This window comes from Prionailurus bengalensis, chromosome A3, assembly GCF_016509475.1.
Source record: "Prionailurus bengalensis isolate Pbe53 chromosome A3, Fcat_Pben_1.1_paternal_pri, whole genome shotgun sequence".
NCBI classification, from domain to species: Eukaryota; Metazoa; Chordata; class Mammalia; order Carnivora; family Felidae; genus Prionailurus; species Prionailurus bengalensis.
In genome coordinates, this window is record NC_057354.1 from 36,077,610 (window position 1) to 36,099,210 (window position 21,601).

General features: G+C 38.7%; 1 protein-coding gene across 4 annotated transcripts in view; it reads left to right on the forward strand.

Moving 5' to 3' along the window:
• Positions 1–18,127: 18,127 nt before the first annotated feature.
• The window catches only part of SNAP25 (synaptosome associated protein 25), an 85,497-nt gene continuing 82,023 nt past the window's right edge, over positions 18,128–21,601 (forward strand). The window contains exon 1 of one of the 4 annotated variants that reach the window (XM_043602890.1): positions 18,128–18,293. The gene's annotated coding sequence lies outside the window, so the exon portion shown is untranslated. Of the gene's footprint in view, positions 18,294–18,349; positions 18,374–21,601 lie in introns of those variants that run through there. The other 3 variants (XM_043602887.1, XM_043602886.1, XM_043602888.1) reach the window with 3 other exon arrangements.

Genomic DNA, 21,601 nt, shown 5'->3' on the forward strand with positions numbered 1-21,601 from the left:
GACAGAGAGAGAGAACAAGCAATGTGAGACCTTTTTCAGATAACAGTAGAAGCAAGAATGAACTGAAAAGGAACCTTGCCTACCTTTTGGGTATTATCTCCAAACACGCATCATTTGAAAAATAAAATTCTATTTTAAAATATTCAAAGCAGTGAAACATTTGTACTCCTCATACATGTTAACCTCTAAGCTGTATAATAAGATATGGCATCATTTTTTTTCCCCAAGAGAAGTTAATTTACCCAAAAGAAAAGTGAATTGGCCAGGAACCTATTTTGTCATTGGTCCAGGAGAGGCAAGAATCCTACCTAATCATCAGAGAGGCCATCTGGGCTAGTTATTAGAGATGTTCATAAAAATTTCAACTCTATATCTCCAGGAATATGGGAGATCCACTTCACCACTCCCTAAAGAGAGGCCAGATAACTTGTTTGCGTGGTTAAATATGAGCAGGAGTGATGTATGTCTCTTCCAGTGTTAGCATTTAAGTTCCTGTGCTTGGCCGATTCCTCCTTTCTCCTCATGATGACAATCATGGAAGCCCACATGGGAGTTTCCATTCATGGAAATCCATTAGTGATTATGATGAAGAAAGGCCCTGCTAATTTGTATCAGACAAACAGCAAGTAAAAGAACCAACTTTTATTATATTAAGCCATTATGAATATGAAGGTGTTTGTTACTGCAGTACAATCTAGCCTGTTGTGACCAATATCATCCAAATTCAGGTCATATGGCTCAAAATGGAAACAATGAGTTCTGAGCCCTTTGTTTTTGTGAATAAAAATAAAAAAGCCATATATATGCAGATCAAGAGTTAGACAGAGGCAAGGGATCAAATTTGACAAAGTCAGTACTAGCCTGGATTTCCTATAGGCATTAAACATAGGAAGAAAAAATAGCTTGTTCATGTGAGCATAAATGGTATGTAGAGATTTATTTAAGCTCTGCTGTGAGGCGGGGCCTCATTTTTTTGGATGGTTGAACTAAAAAATGCTATATAGGCTATGTATATCTATGATGCTTTTCCTACAAGAGGCTTAAAATTTTCATTCCCTTCTTTCTAGATATGCTGCTAAGATCTTTTTTTTTTTTCCCCTTGAAGAAAAAATAAACCATTGAGATTAACATCCAGCTTGCTGAGTCATTTGTTTTCTACTTGATGTTAACTACAGGGATCTGAAGGCAGCAAGGAGAGAGAGAGAAAGAGACACAGAGACAGAGATGAAGACATGGAGAAAGAGAGAAATTTAGGGAGAGAAGGAGAAAGATTGATTCTAGAAAAAAAGAAGAAAAATCTGTTAAGTCAAATGGAAAAGCAAAAATAAAATTTGAAAGATTTGGCTATGACATCAGTTTTCTTACTCTGTAGTGGAAGCCCTTTATACAATATTTTAATGAAAACTGTATTGTGATTAAGGTTTGAATCGGATTTTCAGAGTGGAAAAGGGCAAGGCCATTAGAATGGGAAAAACCTAATGTTAAAGTGCAGTGCCTCCACTATTAGCTGTCTGACTAACAAAAGTCAGCTAACTTTTCTGAGTCATGATTTCTTTGTCTATAAAAAGAGAATAAAAAAACTTAGCATATACGTTGGTCGGAAAGATAGAATGCTATAAAATACAGTAAAGGACATTGGAAAGTGGATGACACCAAGCAGAGATCACTGTTTCTTTCTCTCTTTGGACTCTCACATTATCTCTTCTTTATTCTACCAGAAAGTTTCTTTCTCTATAAGGCTTTTTGAATACCAGCTTTAGAAGGGCAAACTGTAGTTCTAATTCTGCCGCTTACTGGAATACTGTGTTAAGTTTTTCACATTCCTGGGGCACCTGGGTAGCTCAGTCAGTTAAGCATTCAACTCTTGATTTTAGCTCAGGTAATGATCTCACAGTTCATGGGATGAAGCCCTGTGTGGGGTTCTGTGCTGGGTTCTCTCTCTCTTTCTCTCTCTCATAATAAATTAAAAAATTGTTTTAAAGTTTTTCACATTCCTTATTTAATATTCACATAATTCTCTGTAAGTTTTTCCCCCTTTTACAAAGGAAGAGGCTTATAGAGAGTTAGAAATTTGCCCAAGTTCACATAGATAGCCTTTTTAGTAATCTAATGCCACAATAATGCAGTCTTGCAAAATTCCTCAAATTCAGGGGCTTATAAACAGCCATTTGGTATGCTTGCCAACCTGTAGATCAACTGGGAAGTTCTGCTCATCTGAATTGCCTCAGCAGGGTCCACTCATGCAACTGCAGTCATTTGGGGTTTGGCAAGTCTCTCTAGTCTATGACCAAAGAACAATAAGTGAGCAGCAGGAAATGGAGTAATCTCTGACTTCTTCATTAAATGAAATGCTGACCATGAGCCAGCAAACTAACCTTCCTTGGACCCTAAGCCAGGGACCTCCTTTGGTCCAATGCCTTAAATCTGTACAGACCTGGAGTAGGGAAATGATGAAGCCAATGATTCTGACAGAAAGGATGCCTCGATCTCCATTTAGTCCCTGAGAGAGATGACTGACAGCAGGACAGAGCCTAGTAAGGGCATATAAAAGCTTCTAACCCCTAGAAGGGACTAGAAGGGAAGGATTTCAAGGGAAGGGCAATCAAGCTTGGGAATACACCACAGCTAGAGATGATTGGAGTTGATGCTTCAACACAATGCCACACCAAAATGTGGTCCATGAACCAGCAGCATCAGCATCACTTGGGAGTTTGTTAGAAGTGTGGACTCTTGGGACTCCACCCTAGACCTCCTGAGTCAGAATCTCAGAAGCACTTTTTTAGGAAGAATCAAAATAGACTCATATCATTGAAATAGCATCTGTAGCCAGATTTTCACTAGTAGGTGAATTAACCCTTCAAGTCCCAGCACCTTGCTGAGCCTCTGACGTCCCAGCCAAGCTTTTAATACCTTCAGTTGATCAACTGGCCCCACTCTCTAGAATGAGCATCTATTATTTTTGCTTACTTAGCATCCATTCCCCTTCCTGTTGACCTCACTCAGAGACCATTCTCCTCCCCAACTCCCAGTCCATGTCTTTTGGATGGGATTTATCATGGGAATGGACATGTGACCCAGGGTACCGAATTAGAGCACAACAAACACCCTTCCACCCACCACAGTGACTGGTTCTGGAAGAAACACATAACCCAGGACTAGCCAATGAAAAGAATAGTCAGGGATATTTGTTGGAACTATTAGAAAAGCAGCATGCTCTTTTCTGCTATTGAGCACAGCTAGTGGAGTCTATCTGAGAATGAAGTCAACACACAGATGTTAAGAGATTAATTTTTGATGACATTGTTTGAGCACCTGAATCTAGCTTTGCTTGAAGCCAGACCTAACGCTAGAGGTTTTAATTGTGTCAATACGTTGCCTTTTTTGCCTAAGTTATTGAAATTTGGATTTCTATAACTTGCGAGAAACATATTCCTGATATACAAAGCCACCCCATGTTCTAAGCTTGCTGACCCCACACAAGTCCTCACTCAGCTCTCAGCTTCCACTCTCTCTTCTGTTCCTCATCACTCGTCATTTTCCAAACTCCAAATTTCAAAATTGTTTGTAATTGTACTTGTTTCCATGGTCACAAGCCAAATGGAGTTTCATAAGATAATATTGGTCATGACCCCAGAGATTTGGGTGGACATTATTTTTCCCAAGTATAACATAGACCTGAAGTTTTGGGTTCTATCAAAACCTCATTATTCAAAATGTGGACCAGGAGCATCAGCATCATCTAGGAGCTTGTTAGAGATGAAGAATTTCAGGCACCACCATGGATCTGCTGAATCATAATTTTCATCTTAACTAATCCCCAGTAATTCATGTACTCAAGTGGCACAAGTCACTGTCTGGGAGTTAGAAGACTGGTCCTATCTTCCTCTGTCTCAGTATTTTTTTACCTGTGAAATGAACAGACCAGTCTATTTCAGAGATTTACTCCAACCTGGACTTTCTATGATACTCATGTTTTTCAGCCCTTGACTGAGACTGTGACAGCCTAGCATGCAAATTAATAGAAACGGCAGGGGGTGGGAGTCAGAAAAATAAAAGAATGCTTCTATCAGTCAGAAAGCAATTGGTTGGACCCTTTGTGTAAAATGATATCAACCTCCAAGTAGAAACATATTCTATTTTAAAAATGAGAAAACAAGCCCAGAGAGGTAAACCGGTTTTCAAAAACCACATAGCACAGATACAGCAGAGCAGAAATGGGAAGATACAGTATTGCTGAGAAGGTACAAAAGAACAGGGGTTAGTGTTTGCACATGGTTGTTCTGGTGCTGGGCTGCCTAGGCACTTATTACAGGGTCCTTGGGAAGATACTTAACTGTTTCGTGTCTCGGTGTACTCATTTGTCCAATGGACATTATAATAGTACAGACTTCATGATATTGTAGGGAATTACATCTGTAAAGTGTTTAAACTATGCCAGCAATATATAACATTTGATATATGTTTGTTAAAGAAATAAAAATAAATCTTGATCCCAGTCTAGAATGATTTCCATAGTATACTGCAGCTCTCCCATGCCAAAAATATCCTCTCTTTCCCCACAAGATTTCTATAACCACCAGGCAATGTGTCTGAAACCCTACCTTAGTTCTTTTTAAAATTACTTTAGTATTTTTTAGCTTGGTGAACATAAATTAATTTAACACGAATTTAATATTAATTAGTTAATAAATGGTGATCCATTTTTAATAGAAACTACCAAGGCAGCAGGTTAGCTCTGCTAAGGTCTTAAAAGGAAAAAGGGATTTAATTAAAAGATTGAGTGAATAGAATGAAACAAAAAGAAAATAAACAAGGTAACTCCTATTCACCAATTTATCAACGGCTTACCCACAGCAATAGTTTGAAATACTGGATACATTTGGGAGGCTTTAAAAACATTATCAATGTCCAGGGCTACTTCAACCTAATTAAATTAGAATTTCTGGAAATGGTACACAAGCATGAGTGTTTTTAAAAAGCTCCCTCTAGTAGGCTGAATGATGTCTCCCAATGATACCAGGTTCTAATTTCTGGAACCTATAAACATTATTTCATTTAGAAAAAGTGTCTTGCAGATGTGATTAAGTTAGGGACCTTGAGATGAGATTATCCTAGGTTTTCTGGGGTAAGGCTTAAATGAAATCAGGCTTCATGTATCCTTATGAAAGGGAGAGATTTGGACATATGAGCACAGAAGAGAAGGCAATATGCACTTAAGAAAATTGTGTATTCTGTTGTTGGGTGGAATGTTATATAGATGTCTGTTAGGTCTAGTGTGTTTTAGTGTTGTTCAAGTCTTTGAACGTTATTGATCTTCTATTAAGGTCTTCTATATACATTGAAAACGGAGTGTTGAAGTCTCCAACTATTATTGTTGGAAGTATCTATTTTTCCCTTCAGTATATTTGTGGTTTTGCTGTGGTGTATATATTATTATGTCTTCTTGAGCAATTGACACTTTTATTATTATAAAATGTCCTTCTTTGTCTCTAGTAATAATTTGTGTCTGAAGACCTATTTTGTCTGTTATTAGTATGGTCAGTCTGGTTCTCTTATATTTGTTTGCATTATCTTTTTATGTCTTTTTTACTTTCAATCTATTTGTATCTTTGACTATAAACTGGTTCTCTTATAGCCAGCATATAGTTGGATATTTGAACAATTTAACCAATTTCTGTCTTTTGATTCAAGTGTTTTATCCATTTACATTTAATACAATTGATGAGGTAGGCTTTATGTCTGCCCTATTGTTATTTGTTTTCTACATGCCTTATGTCTTTTTCCTTTACTCCAACTGCCTTCTTTTGTGTTAGATATTTTCTAGTGTACCATTTTAATTTCATTGTCATTTTGTTTCTTTTACTATGTTTTCTAGTTATTTTCTTAGTGGTTGCCCAGTGCTTAGTACTTCATGTAAGGCAGTTGTGCTACAACAAATTTCTCAGGTGTTTTTGTTATCTAGGAAGGTCTTAATTTCTTTTTTGAGTGATAGTTTTGCTAATACAAAATTCTTGCTTGGAAGTCTTTCAACACTTTGAATATATCATACCATTGTCTTCATGATTTCTGATGAAAAATCAGCTGTTAATCTTATTCAGGATGGCTTACATGAGATGAATCACTTCTGTATCTGTTTTCAAGATTTTTTCTTTGTATCTCCTTGAGTTTTCCTACTTGAAGTTCAGTAAGTTTCTTAATTATTTAGGTTAATGTAATTTTCCAAATTTGGGATGTTTTGGCCATAATTCCTTCAAATATTCTTCCTATCCCTTTCTCTTCTCACTTATACTCCCTTTATGCATATTTGGTACACTTGATGGTGTCCCACTTGTCTCCAAGGTTCTATTAATTTTTAAAATTCTTTTTACTTTCTGTTTCTCAGGCTGAATAATCTTAATTGACCTATCTTTATTTATTTTTTTAAAAAATTTAAAGTTTATTTTTGAGAGAGAGAGACAGAGCTTGAGTGGGGGAGTAGCAGAGAGAGAGGGAGACACAGAACCTGAAGCAGGCTCAAGGCTCTGAGCTATCAGCACAGAGCCCAATGCAGGCCTGAACCCACAAACCTTGAGATCATGACCTGAGCCAAAGTCGGATGCTTAATCGACTGAGCCACCCAGGTACCTCAATTGACCTATCTTTAAATTTGCTAGTTCTTTCTTCGGCCAACTCAAATCTACTACTGTCCTTCTCTAATGAATTTTTCATTTTAGTTACTATACTTTTAAGCTCTGGAATTTCTATTTGGTTCTTTTTAAAAATAATATCTATCTCTTTATTGATATTCTCTATTTGGTTGAGTTATTTTTCTAATAGTTTCCTTTAGTTCTGTAGACATGAGTTAGTTCTTTTAGTTCTTGACATACTGATAATCACCAACTTAATTTTTTGCCCAGTTAGTCCAGTATCTAAGTGTCCTCATGGGAAGTCTCTATTGATCATTTTCCTCCTGCTTATGGGCCATATTTCTTTACATGCTTCAATACTTAGTTAAAAACTGTACATTTAAAATAGTATAATGTGATAACTCTGGAAATCAGATTCTGTCACCACCACTACTCCTAGCATTTATTACAGCCACTGTTTGTTAGTTTAGTGATTTTCCTAAACCACTTCAGTAAAATCTGTATTCTTTATTGTGTGTGGCCCAAAGTCTCTGCTCAGCTAACTTAGTGGTCAGCTAATGAATGGACAGATTTCCTTAAATGCCTTGAACCAATAGGTCTCACAGTCTTTGCAGAGAACCTGTGTGTTAGGGTAATGTTTCAACACTCTAGCAGGCAGTTTACAACACTACCTTAGTCTTTACTTCCTGCTTTTGCAGAATCTCAAGATCATGCAGAGCATAAGGCCTTCTCAGATCTTTTCAGGGCATGTGCACAGCCCTATACATCTGTATGAATATCTAGATTCCCAGGAATATATTGGAGTTTTTCAAAGCCCCTATGTGCATCTCACTTCTCAGCATTTCCTTTTAAGTTTCTTTGTCAGCATCTTGTTTGCCCCAACTATTATTACTGCCTCAGGCAGCTGCTATGTTAAACATTTGCTGCTGACTGTTTTTGACAAATGCCCTGGGGAAAACACTGTTCACACTGAGTTCTGAGTCATTTCAAAGACAAGCACTGAGAGTGGTAGTTTCCAGGAAACTTTCAAACAAGTAAAGTAATGACAATTCTCTTTGGATGGGGCTTCTGGGGAGCTCCGAATCAATTATGTCCCCCACCTTCATTGTCTTCTAGGCTTCTAGGCTTTCAAGGCTACCACAGAACTGAGGAGAGGGGGGTGGGAATAGAGAAAGTTAAATGGTAAAAAATTTGCTGTTCTTACTTAGATCTAGGCTTTTTGTCTTTTTTTTTTTTTTTAATACATGGTCTTCAAATTGTTGCATAGCTTTAGTTAATTTCCAGAGTTCTAAAATGTCTGTTTGGTTTTGACAATTTTTGCCAGTGAGTTTATTGCTTTTATGGAGTAACATATTTTGGAGGTCCTTACTCCACCATTCAAAACTGGCTCTCCCATAAATACAATTATATTATTGAGATGTTGACTCTCAACCAGACTTCTGCCCAGATATTACCTCTCACATCTCACTTTTCAATTTTAATCCAGACTCTCTCTTTAGCTAAAGGGTTAAAAACACATTTCAATATTCATTTTTATTCTCCACTATAAAAGTGGATAGCATTTTAACAGACTGAGAAAATAAGCTTTTAGAATTGCCAAGGCATTATAAGATAGTCATTTAGGGAGAACACTCCAGCCCACACAAACCAAGTGTGCCTCTTTAAAAGCATTTTGAAATAATTTCATAATTTTGTTATCTCTATTTTTTTTTTTACTTTTTTTTTTATTTGAGAGAGCGAGAGAGCATGTGTGTGAGTGGGAAAGAGGAGCAGAGGGAGAGAGAGAATCTGAGGCAGGTTCCACATTCAGCATGTGGAACCCAATAGAGGGCTCACTACTCTAGGATCATGACCTGAGCTGAAATCAAGAGTTGAACGCTCAACCGAGACACTCAGGCACCTCTATCTCTATTCTTTTTAAGAGTTAATATATTCACATTAAAAAATGAGAAATTAAAAAATATAAAATCATGAGTCTTTGTCTTTATTCTTTCCCAAAGAAACTATCTTTAAATATTTCAATTTTAAGTTCTTCTTGTTGTTTATAACTTTAATTTTAAATTACATACTTCTATTCTTGATGCATGGAATTTGAATAGTATGTATTAACTCTCCTTTTTAAAGATTAGAACATCACCTAATTGACTCTTTCTCTCTTTTAAAAATTTTTTTTAAAAATGTTTATTTATTTTTGAGAGAGAGACAGAGCATGAGTGGGGGAGGGGCAGAGAGAGAGGGAGACACAGAATCCAAAGCAGGCTCCATGCTCTGAGCTGTCAGCACAAGCCTGATGTAGGACTCAAATCCACGAGCCCTGAGATCATGACATCAGCTGAAGTCAGATGCTTAACCAACTGAGCCACCCAGGTGCCCTGGCTCTTTCTCTCTTATTCAAACACCCAAACTTTGTTACTTTCATTGAATTTTTGTTTTCTGTTGATTGATTTTATATATAACTTTGTATATAATCATGTAAACCTTTACCACAGAAAATTAGTAAATTGGGGCTTTTATATTAAATGACACCTCTCCACCTTATCCCCTCCTCAGCTCCCTCCTTTAACTACCACATTCTGACAGTTCTATCACCACTTTTATAGTTTAGGACTCATAACATTTAGATTCTGTTAGGAAAACATAGTGAAGTTTCTTGTGCTTGATCTACCACTTGATTATAAACTTTAAAAATCAATAAATAGCATTTATAGCATTATGATCATATAAATACTATTCACTGCAGAACCAAGCAGTGACTCTTTAAATATTCCTATGACACCAAATCTTCACACAAAGAAAATAATCAAACAAAAAGGACAAACAGAAGCTCTTTCCTTAAGCTCCATCAAAAATTGCTCAAAACTGGGGGCCCCTGAGTGGCTCAGTTAGTTAAGCATATGACTTCGGATCAGGTCATGGTCTCACAGTTTGTGGGTTTGAGCCCCATGTCAGGCTCTGTGCTGACAGCCCAGAGCCTGGAGCCTACTTCAAATTCTGTGGTTCCTTCTCTCTTTGCCTCTCCCCTGCTCTCACTCCATCTGTCTCTCAAAATGAATAAACATTTTTAAAAAATTTGCTCAAAATTGTGTCATATTTGGACCAAAAATGTATGGTAAGCTTTCATTTTTCCTGTCATTTATAGGACACTTTTATTTTTATTATTGTTCAAAGAGACCTATGTCATTGTCAGACTAATACACCTTTTAAATTACACTATTTGTTATCTAATTTTTACTGTTTTATTTCTGTACTTGCTTCCTAGTTTTGATCCTAGGAGAAATAAATCCTGCATTAGTTCTAACATTTACTAAATCCCTAGCCTTCTGCATTTTGTGTGTTTTTTTGTGTATTGTTTTTCTGGGGTACAATCCTCAGAAAATGTTTTTATTTGCAGACTGAGTGCACAGGAAGTAAGCATCCTGAATCTGTGTATTTCTGGAAATGTCTTTATTTTGACCTTAATTCCTTATCAACATTTTAGCTTAATAGAGATTTATAGACTGCAACTTATTTTTCTTCTAACACTTCAAGATTTATTCCATTGCCCTCCTATCATCCAGATTTGCTGATGAGAAGTCTGGTGTTGATGTAATTCGTGTTTCTTTGTAAGCAACCATCTTTATTTCCTCTATAGAAGCTCTTAAAACCTTCTTCAAGTAAAGTGGGATATTATGCAAAAGAAGAAGCATACTCATTGTGTGGGATTAACAATGCTAACCTATTCATATTAATAACTGAGTCATCATTTAACAAAAAGTCATGGCATTGAGAGGATGGGGAAAGGGTAAAGGGGTAATATAAGAGAGGTTGATTATCATTGGTCATAACAATAAACCCAATGATAGTCTATTTTATGAGTCAAGAATTAGCAATATCTGCACATTATTTAGAAACAAAAAATACTTTACCCAAAGGAAACACTAATGTCATTAAAAACTGTTACCTTTATATAGAGATAGATAGATAGATAGATAGATAGATAGATAGAGATATAGACTTATATATATTATACATAATATATATAAACACATATATAATGTCAAGAGGAGAAAAGTGCTATGAAGAAAAATAATTCAGGGTAAGAGAATAAAGAATGATAGTGAATTGGAGATTAGCATGATTAGCTAATTTGGATTGTCAGAGAAGACTCCTTTGGAAAAGTAGCATTTGAGGAGGTGAGACATGAGAAGATCTGGGGAAGAATGTTTCAGGTAAAGGTAATAGCAAATACAAAGGTCCTGAGGTGGAAGTTCATTTGATTGTACAATGAACAACAAGAAGGCCAGTGTGATTATAATGGAAATAAGTATAAGGAGAGTGTTGGGAAATGAGTTTCAAGAGGTGGCCAGAAGCCTGATCTTGTAGGTTAGGAGAAGGACTTCTAAAAGTCATAGGAGCCATTAAACGTTTTTTGAGAAAGATTTTTTTTTTTTTTTGCAAGTGCCATTGTGATAACTATATGAAAAAATAGGGGCTAGGAGACAAACTAGGAGGCTACTGTAAGAGCCTAAGTGAAAGATGATGGTGGCTTCAACTGTAGAGGTTGAGAAGTGGGTGAATTCAGAAAAAGTATTGAAAATAGAGCAACATTTGCTCACACATGAGATGTTCACGGGAAAGAGATTAGTGAAATAAGACAAGATTTTATCCTAAAGAAATAGGTGAATGTAGATGCCATTTACTAATATGGGGAAGAGAGCCATATTGGAGTTAAAAATCTCAAATTCTACTTGGTACATGCTAGGTTTTATATCCATATTTGCTTTATATTTATGTTCAGGTATTGAGTAGGAAGTCAGATGGACAAGCTGAAGTTTAAAAGATAAATCAGGGCTGAATACGTAAATATGAGGACATTAACACATAAATGCCACTCAAGGTTCTAGAACTGGATAAAATCACCAAGAAGTGAGTGCATAGATAGGAGAAAAGGTACATGACTGAGCCTATAGAGCTGGGAAGATGAAGAAAAGCCAGAAAAGGAGAACGAAACTAAGATCCTTCTGAGTGCTAATTTAGTAAGCAGGACACCTACTGAGATTGTTAATTAAGAATGTAAGAGATGAAGAAGAGTGGAGGAAACCAACAGATGCATATATATGTTCAGTTTGACATACCTTGATCCTACAGATGAGAGTATTCAGTAAGAAGCTAGGAATATGACTCAAGCTCATGAGAGAAGATGGGACTGATAACATAAAATTAGCAGTCCTACATACATAAAGAATGCTTAAACTCAGGGGGCATGAATCAGATTCTTTTAAGATAACATGTGAAGGAAGGAATAGGACATTGGTTCCTATTTTCCTACCATGAAGACTACAGGAGTCCGAAAAACTCAGTCAGAATTCTCATGTATTAATTTAGAATTAAAATAGAATGGCTCAGTCAGTTAAGCAGTTAAGTGTTGGACTCTTGATTTTGGCTCAGGTCATGATCTCACGAACCATGAGATCAAGCTCTGCCTCAGGCTCTTGCTGACATTGTAGAGCCTGCTTAGGATTCTCTCTCTCCCTCCCTGACTACCCCTCCCCCACTTGTGCATGTTCTCTCTAAATAAATAAAATTAAAAAAAAATTAGAATTGAGATAATAATTGCTTGTACATATATCGCAGAGAATTGTGAGAATAAAATGAGACCATGTATGATAGTGCTTTATAATTTGTACAGGCCTTTGCAAATGTGAGCTGCTAAATTTTCTTCTCTTTGGCTTAGAGTGCAAAAGTTTTCATGGTGGAGAGGCAGGACACATTACATGGACAAATGGAGCTCCCAGAGGGCTTGTGTGGAGCTCAGGAAAATGTACAGCTTAATCTGCTGGGCACCACAATTCTGCTGCTTCAACTCATTTGCTATGGAAAATGAGGAGTCAACAAACAAGGGAGAGAAACAGAGATGGGGGCACTTCATAGAGCACTTTAAGAAATGGAATGAGCAGTACAGAGTGTCAAGTGAAGGCAGAAGTTAAGAAAGATGGGAAGTCCATTGGAAATGACCAGGAGATCACTGACATTACCTGCTGAGATATTAAACTGAATAAATGCTCTGGTGTTAGGTAGCAGAATTGTGCTGTCTTTCATGGCCAAAACCAATCGAATAGTTTCAGATATCCTTTGTACATTCCCAGACATATCCTGAATTATTCACCTTAACCCATCTCACCCTGATTTTCACTGCCTGAGTTCCTGGCTCCTGGAATAAATTCTTACTTATTTATTTGTTTGTTTATTTATTTATTTATTTATTTATTTATTTATTTATTTATTAAATTCTTATTTAAAATCTCCTATCGTTCCCTCAAAACCAGTAGCCAACCTTGCTGTTCTGTTCTGACTTCCTCGACTGACTCTTTCAAGTACATTTTGACTGCATCATCTTGACCCAATTCTTATTTATGCTCCTTATTTGGTATTGATCTCTAAATTCCTTCCTTGATTATACTTGGCACTCTTCTCCTTTAACTCTGTTGTTTCTGTTTACTCCAAGTAATCGTCTTGCCAGCCTAGATCCATTTCTTGGAATTCATCCCAACCAAACCTTGTGGTCAGTGTCCATAGACTCATCCCATTAGCAATGGAACCCTAAAGCTGTTAATGAAAAAAGTCATACACAAACCAAAATATGTTGAGGCAGAGAGGTTAGCTGTAAAGGGAGGATCTGATAGTTAATTTTATGGGTCAACTTGACTGGGACACAAGGTGCCCAGATATTTGGTCAAACATTATTCTGGGTGTTTCTGTCAGGGTATCTTTGGATAAGATAAACATTTAAATCAGTAGACTGACTAAAGCAGATTACCCTCCCTAATGTGGTCAGCCTCATCCAATCAGCTAAAGACCTAAATAGAATAAAAAGTCTGAATCTCTGCTCAGCAACAGAAAGTTCCTTCTACCTAATTGCCTTTAAACTGGGATACTGGCTTTTTTCTGTCTTCATATTCGGACTGAAACAACATCTCTATCCAAGGCTCAAGTTTGCTGGCCTTTGGACTGGTACTACACCATTGGCTCTCTTTGGTCTCCAACTTCTGACTTACACTGCAGATCTTGAGGCTTATCAGCCTCCATAATCATGGAAGCCAATTCCTTATGTCTTTTTGCATATATATATATATATATATGTGTGTATATATATATATATATATATATATATATATATACACACACACACACACACACACACACATACGCACACACATATATATATATACATACATATACATACACAGAGAGGGGCAGGGAAAAGAGAATACACGTGTGTGTATTTGTGTGTGTATACATTCTATTGGTTCTGTTTCTCTTTCCCTGGAGAACCCTAATACATAGGGAAGGAGTCTGATGGGGCTGGAAGAGTCTGTACTAAAGCATAATGATTATAAACTTGAACCATGGGGTTCAAATTCCAGCTGTACCATTTATTAGCTGTGCCTTTAGTCAGGTTATTTAGTCTTCAGTTCCTTCCTCTGTTTTACCTAAACTCCAATATGTGGCAAGCATATGGAAGGTTTTAGATGTTGAATAAATGAATGAATTCAAACAGATGAAGAAACCAGGGCCCAGATGAGTTAAATGATACATATCTAGTCATTAGCTAATGAAAAAAAATCAACCCTCCATATTAAAGCAGCAGTTATGAGTCATTACTTAGAGAAAGTTAAAAGTCTCATCAAATTGATAGATTTATTTTATTTAACCAATACTTCATAGTGTCAGATATGATGATTCTAAGTACTTCACAATTACCTTGTGAGTTGATTACAATTATTGTCCCCATTTTAGCTATGAGAAAACAGAGAGATGACAGAATAATAAGATTCTTAAAAGATTTACTGAAGGAATACTGTGATCTCTTTCAAATAGCCTTTTTAAGTTTCACTAATTTTGACTATTATGTTCTCCTTCCTTGTATCCCTGGTTGACACAAGGTTCTTCCACCCTCCTTGACCACAGGCACATCTTGGCATTGGAGAGAGTTCTAGGGTGCATTCATGTACAAAAGAGAGCCTACAATGTAGATGTTTTAAGGAATAGGAGCATGGAAGCACCTACCCTCTTCTGGCTGATGAGGACTCTCCTCCTTTCCTACAATGATGTTCTTTGTAAAAACCAAAGTATTATTTAAAACTCTGGGTGTGCAATCTTATTTCTTCTCTACATGGCAAGCCAGAAACAGAAACCAATACTCCTGGTTCTTTTTCTACTTCTCACAAACTATGGCCCTACCTCAATGGCTTTAGGTAATAAGGAAAACCTGGGGAGTTTAGAGCTACAGCCCTTAAGCTTTCACCAGGTACTATTTATTCACTTTCTGTGACTGGGTGGGGTGGGGGCTGGGGTAAGGGCTGGAAGAACATGTAATGAAAATGCGGTAAACACACCATGTGGAAAGTAAACCAAGGAATCAAAACAGTTGATCTGTCAAATTGTATATTCTTGTGCCCAAGCCTTGTGCCCTCATGGTGTTTTGAAATATAGTCACAGGATGCCAGGCCTATCCCAAAGGTGGCCCTTGGAGAGGGGCGGTTCTGAGCTGAGCAAGTAACTAAACTATTTGCAAATCGACTTTGGAAAGATCATATGATATAAAGTTTTATTAAAACTTTTATTATTATACTTTTTGAAGTAGTAATTTTTTAATCAATCATACATCTTGTACCTTACCTGGGAAATACAAGCTAAATACCTTGGATCTGGACCTATTACAAACTAGAATACTTTGGGGCATGGTGTACCAGAAAAAGCTTTCAGAGACTGAATTAGCATAGTGTAAATATCCATCCAGCAGAGCAGGTAATTTTCATTACTCATCAAATGAGATCCTAACCATTAGTTACTCTACATGTTGGTTCTTTGTGTTGGTTCACAGGCAGCTGAATCATTTCAAAGCAAATTTTCCATCACCTTTCTTCTGTGGTTTAGACCTTTATAGACCCTGAATAACTTAAATCTGTTGGTTCCCTACTGGTACGGATGACTGTTGATATATTTTTTTTTAATCAAGCAATGAGAAAACCCTGGGGGTAGAGGTGGGGTGGGAATCTTATTATCATATTAAAAATATATTTAGGGCTATCTGATCATCCTTAGTAGACTTATATTTATCCAGTGTTTATGTCTCAAATCAGACTCTGCTACCTTTCCCAGAGAAAGATGAAAAACATCCTAACCTGTATAGTTTTCAGCCTAAGCACAGGAGAGTGGAAAATGTTGCCACCATCACAAGATAATCCTTTGGGCCTGTGGTATTTTCTGTGAAGCTTTGAATCAGTCTCACTCTTTCCTCTTATGTGTAATATTTAAAGATGTCAGTGTGGGGCATCAGCAGTTGAAAATTCAGAATACCAAACCGGTCCTCCCTGGTGACTACCACATCACTTTTGCCTGCAGGATGAGCCTTAGTCAGTGACGTACTTCCTTTATTTATTTGTCCTTTTAAATCTGGAATATCCCCCAAGTCCTCCATTCTTTCACAAAACTTTCTGCATGAATGACTTCCAGTCTGAGGGCCTTACACATATTTTGTTTCTCCTCACTGCAGGCTTTTCCCCAGGAAGATTCTATGTGCTAAATAAGTGCCACATTTTGGAAACAAATCCTGACTCTAAAGGATTTTGTAGTGACATTGCATTTGTCACCACTTCCCTGAGCCCATTCCAGCTTGCTTTATAAAGAAAGTGAGAACTGTAACTAGGAATTTTATTGCCAATTAAGTATCTGAGGACCGTGCAGATTTTCTTCTTCTTTATTGTATAAGAATCTTAAATGTTTAATGAATATTTCAGCAACTTGCCTTGTTTTAGGAATCCAGCTTTAATAAAAATCCAAGCAGTATTTGTTAATTATTATTGAAAACATTAATATTTCAAAATACCCTTTGGGTCAGGGAATCTTTAAGAAACAATGACTTCTACTTATTTCAATTAAAGGCATCCTTTATTTAATTCTTACAGCTCTGCTGGCTCTAAACGCCCCCTTATAACTCTGCTTTCCTTCTTTCTTTTCCTAGGATTCTCTCTACAATAGCTTGCAATTAAAAACTTGAGCTTGGTTCTCAGGCCAGAGAGCCGGGTGTGCTGGGGGGGGGGGGGGGGGGAGTTTGTGTGTGTGTGTGTGTGGTGGCAGGGGTGAGGGCAGTGCGTTGTTTTTCCGGACTCGAGACCAGGATTTTCCATCGCCTGAAAGAGGCCATCAAGTTTCAACATTGCGAGGCACGACTTCTAATCGCATCCTTCCCGGAAAAGTACAAACAGTTCCTCAGCCGAGGTCCCCCACCTCCCACGCGCTCCCCAGCTCTCCCTCCCTGCGGAGAGCCCCGCGACAGCCTCCCCAACACCTGTGAATCATCCGAGAGGCTGCCACCGCGGAACCATTTGCATACCCCACCACCCGCCCTCCCTCAGTGCCTAATACACAACAAAGGAGGACAGTTAGGATTATTGCTTTGTGATTATTATTGTTAATCTCTCATATGACCAGCACAAGTAGCTTTTCTCTCCCACGCCGTTTTGAGCGGCCCCCAACCTAGCCTGGGTTTGCGCACTGAATGAACAACCAGAATTTTGTAGTGTCCCAGAGATCCTTGAATCCATCCGCAGTCCTCCACACTCCCCTTGGAGGTCAGGGCGGTCCTATAAGGCGCGTATGCGACTCTGTGAACTATTCCTAAGAAACCCCAACGTAAAACTCCAGGCTCCGGTTGCAAATTCAACCGAAAACCAGCGTCATCGATTTTGCCCTTTATAAACAACTCTCAACTCCAAGGCTTGAACTCCAGCAAACCCACGCTGGTTGGGTTAACTACTTTTCCCTCCCCCGTCTCCCAATTCATTTTATATCTCCCAGAGATAATTGCTCTGACGTACTTTAAAATAACGTGTACGAGTCTGTCTCCCCAACTGACCACATTAATGCAAACTCCAAGCACTCGATGCTGCTTTGATAAAATGAAGAATTCACTCATAAAAATAGCAGCCCACGTAGCCTGGCCATATATGGAGCTGGCAAGGGTTGACAGGGATGCCCCTTCCGAGCCGCTTCTTTAGAAAAAACAAATTGCAACTGAAATCTTCTCGACTCCCTCCCCCGCCCCCTTCTACTCCTCTGCCTTCCCCTCCCCTTCCATGACTCAATCAAAGACAACTCAGCAGGGAGAAAAATTATATATATCACATGTTTATCGCATATATAACACACATATAATATATGCACAAACAGATACGTATGTACAGACACACGCACACACGCAGAATATCAGAAAACCAGTCGCGACATAAATGTATTTGCCCGAGCTCGGGTGTTAAAATGGAGTCATAAGAATCGTCCCGTTCAGGTGTTTATAAAAGACTACAATACAACGGTTTGCAGTAAAGCGCCCCGGGAGCTGAGTCAAGCAGTCCGCACATCTCGGCTCCTCCCCTCCCACCACCAGCTTCCATCCTCCCTCCGCCCTCCCCTCAACACACTTCCTCCCCGCCCCTCCTGAAGAGGGCTATTAAAAGCTGCTGACGTCAAAAGGGACGGCCATCTTTGATGAGGGCAGAGCTCACGTTGCATTGAAGACGAAACCTCGGGGAGGTCAGGCGCTGTCTCTCCTTCCCTCCCAGCCCGGCGGCTCCTCCACACTTGCGACCTGCAGGGGCCGGGCGAACACCACCCTCTGAAGAAGCCAAGGTAAGGAGCCTCCACCTCAGGTCGTGGTTCTGGTTTTGGATGGCTGCATACCCAGAGGGGACCACAGCCGCGGAGACCAAGTGAGCTTGAGCAAATACAAGTATTTGTGCACCTAGGGTGCGGTATTCCGTGTGTGCGCGTCGGGATAGCTCCTGTCTGGGGCTTTATAAAGTATTTTCGAGGTGAGCTGCTTAGGGAAGGGAGGAATGGGGACACTGCAGATGGAGCGATGGGGAGGAAGCGCAAGGATACGTACCGAATAATAACTTACTCTTTCGAAACAGTAGTGGGACTCTCTCTCTTCCATCTTGCGATGCAGTTTTCAGAGGTCTTTAGGCTGCTGGTTTTTTTTTTTTTTTTTCTGTAGACCAAAACAAACAAACCCTGCCGTTCTGACCCTGTTAGTTTGACTATTGTCGTTAAGGCGCTATTTTCCAGGGAAGAATTAAGGAGAGGGCAGGTTGTGGGAGCTGGGGAGGCGAAAGGAGAAGGGGGAGTTCCCGCCCCGGGCTAGCTGAGCTGCAGCAGCGGCAGCAGCCTCCATGCCCCGCGGACTTGATTTATGCCGCCTGCTCCACGTCAACTGCAGGCTGGCGGGAGGCGGGCGGGTCGTGCTGTGTGGGAGGGCTCTGCGGAGGGCTGGCGGGGGTGGGCTCGCCTCGGGGACTGCGGCGGCCCGCAGTCAGCACCCTGGACAGCAATACCGAGGGACCGCACAGGCGCCCGCGACCTTTCAGCACCGCGGACAGCGGTCGGCAGCAGCGCCGCATCTACCTGCCGCAGAGATGCCTGGCCAGAGCTGGGTATTCAGGGCTGGAGGCCAAATTGCCTCTGTGAGACCCTGGTCTCACAGAGACTCCCTCATAGAGAACGCATAGTAGGTTAAAATTTTTTAAAAAGGGGGAAAAAATCCTTCCCACAGGACTCCTTTGCAGGTAGTTACCTGCTCCCATCCTCAGCTCCTGCATAGCTTCAAAAAAATAAGTCTACTTGTGGAAAATTTCATGTTACCTTCTACCCCTTTTTTTAGGTAGGAAACAAACAAATTTTTTAAAAAAATCTGCATTCATCCTCCAGTCGGATATCAAGGGTTTTGTTTGTTTTTGTTTTTAACACAGAGTATATTTGCCTACAGACCGCGGGTGCACATGAATGAGGTATATATGAAGATGCCAACATGATCTGTTTACAAAAGTGATATATTTCCATATATATTTCTATTTGATAAAAAAATATATGGGGGTAGAATCAACTTTAAGCAGAATCAACTTTAAAAATGAAACCCACTACCACTTCCTTCTCCCCCATCCTTGTAATTAGGCATGAACATAAGCACACACTCACACAAATACATCTCTGAGAAATATTATTGGTCCTGTAGGGTGTAGATTTAATCTCCTTGGCCATGGTTTCAGAGTGAGTGGAAGTGCTTCCTATGGACATTGGTTATCTCAGGCTGATAGTTTTTGATTTTGACATCATTAAGACTGGTTTTCCTCAGGAAAATGCAACTTTGTCCTTCAGGGTAATGCAGGTGTTAGATTGAAACCGGACTCTGACCTAAAGATCTACTGCAATTTCTATTATGGCACTGCGGGATTTTGCTGAGGCAGTGATAAGTACTTTAACCATTTTCTACTCTGAGGCTTGGGGTCTCTGAGTGAACACAAATTACCACAGGGATGTTTCCTGCTGTTTGATATAAATAAAATAGGCATAAAATGACCAGGAGCAAAACTGTGCTATTTGAATAGTTGTTAAGTAAGAGTAACAGCGTCATATGTAAGAATCTATGCAACACATTAAAGAAACGCTGTCATGATCCTTTGAAAAGCCTCACAATAAGATCTTGGATTGTTTTTGTTCGTCATAACTCTGATTATTTCTATACTAGAGCTGCTAAAATGCCCTGTCCACATAGATAAGATATTTTCATTCCCAGCTATTTATTTCCTAGTGTTTTTCAATTTTATAAATAACCATGTGTTTCCACATAAATATATGTTGATCTATTACTATATATGGATGTAAAATTAATTTTCAGGGGTATGTAACTGCGTGGAGGAATTTTTTAACTCTGCAATCCGCAAACGAAATAAACAACTGTGTTTTAGTGATGGGAGGAGGGGAGAAAAAAAGGGTAGGAGGCTTTTAAAATGCTTTGACTTCATGCTGCATGTCCAGACAGCTCTGCGTAGTTGCGTCAAATGAAAAAGCCTAATGCTGCCAGAATTACGTGCTTGGACATTAGTAATTACTGCTGGGTTTGTTTGCTAGTGGAAGACTGGGGGGATGGGGGGTGGAGGTAGAAGACCGCAGTGAAGCTGGCAAAGGGCACATATTTGGGAAGAAGTGGCGATGTGCACAATTATGGAGCTAATTCTAGAACACCTTACTGAGAAATTAAAGAAAAACATAATTTAAGCATGAATTTAACATTTATATTATTGATAAGCTTCAGGGGGGAAATGAAGAGATTTTCTATTTTAAGTTTAAAATTTTAAACATCCAGGGCAATACGGCAAGAAGAGGCAGGAACAGATGGACACAAGGATGTGCCAGGAAACATTCATGCAGACCCTCTGATGCTACCTGCTTGTTTGTTCATTGGCATTTTCTGCATTATCACCTTGGCATTCAGAATATGAACCCATTTATAATCTCCTTAACCTCTCCATGGTAAAATCTCCCAAGAATTTACAATTTTTTTCTACTCTGTTAAACATGTACGACCACACATACACAAACAAAATAAATTGCCCCTTAATTAGCTTGTCTAAAGACATTCCTAAACTCTAAGCGCTAACCCCAGAGTGATGTTATCAACCAGAAAACTGATATTTCTGCCAGTGGCACCTCTTTTCATAGTAGCCAGCCTTCAGCAGAACATGTAGGTTTTGATGATTAGTAGAAATGAGAGGTAACTTGAGAAAGAGGTTGAAAAAGGAGACATGAAGGATAAAAATAGATAAATCTGCTTTTTATATGATGCACTATGAATAAACCATTTTTCTCCCATCATGGAACTGCTTTTCAATTCTATAAAGGTAAGAAAATTGGTGTTGTCAGCCTCAGCATAGATCCATTTCTGCAGTGTCACCCCTTGTCAGCAAGGACCAACCTAATAGGAAGATATTGACCAATCAGTGAGTACCAGATACATAAATGAACCCCATGGAGGATATAAAGTCTCATGTTTATATGGTCTTTGACCTCAATAAGTTTAGCATGTAGTAATCTTAGTAAAAACAATAAATAATAAAATCAATAAATAATACCAGAATGAAAATATAATACAACAGTGGAAG